General features: G+C 44.1%; 1 long non-coding RNA gene across 6 annotated transcripts in view; it reads left to right on the top strand.

The window, feature by feature from the left end:
- LOC128250599 (uncharacterized) overlaps positions 1-681 on the top strand; it is a 219609-nt gene that overhangs the window by 217228 nt on the left and 1700 nt on the right. The gene's annotated exons all lie outside the window — the stretch shown is intronic.

Raw genomic sequence — 681 nt, 5'->3', positions numbered from 1 at the left:
CACCACCACCACCACCACCACCATAACCACCACCACGATCACCATAACCACCACCACAACCACCACCACCACCACCACCACCACTACTACTACTACTACTACTACTACTACCAACCCTACTACTTTACAACTACTACTACTAATGCAACTACCAGCACCACTACCACCACCGCCAACACTACTATTACAACTTCCCCCAATACTACTACAACTACTTCTACTACTACTACTACTACTACTACTACTACTACTACTACTACTACTACCACCGTCAGCCCAACCACAAGAAGCAAAACGACAACCGTTGCCGCCATCACGTTATCCACCATCACCACCACCACCACCAACAACAACAACAATAACGACATCATCATCACAATCTCCATCCTCCTCATCATCATCCTTATTCCGCCCTTCCTCCTCCTCATGTTCATCATAATCTATGCAGAGCTAATAATACAGTTGCAATTTCGATTTAATTTAAGGATGATTAATTTCAAATCCGAGTAATTGTTTTTCAGTGCCAAAAACATACCAAATCGTGATTGGGTGAAGCTATTAGCGTCCTTAGGTGCAAATGTACCCAACTACACACAGACACAGACACACACACACACACACACACACACACACAATCACACACACACCGCGTCCTCACGTTGTTTTTTCTCCGTTTCTTTT

The sequence above is a fragment of the Octopus bimaculoides genome, chromosome 23 (assembly GCF_001194135.2).
Source record: "Octopus bimaculoides isolate UCB-OBI-ISO-001 chromosome 23, ASM119413v2, whole genome shotgun sequence".
NCBI lineage: Eukaryota > Metazoa > Mollusca > Cephalopoda > Octopoda > Octopodidae > Octopus > Octopus bimaculoides.
The sequence above is the reverse complement of the archived record's forward strand: the minus strand, read 5'-3'. Positions and strand labels throughout refer to the sequence as shown.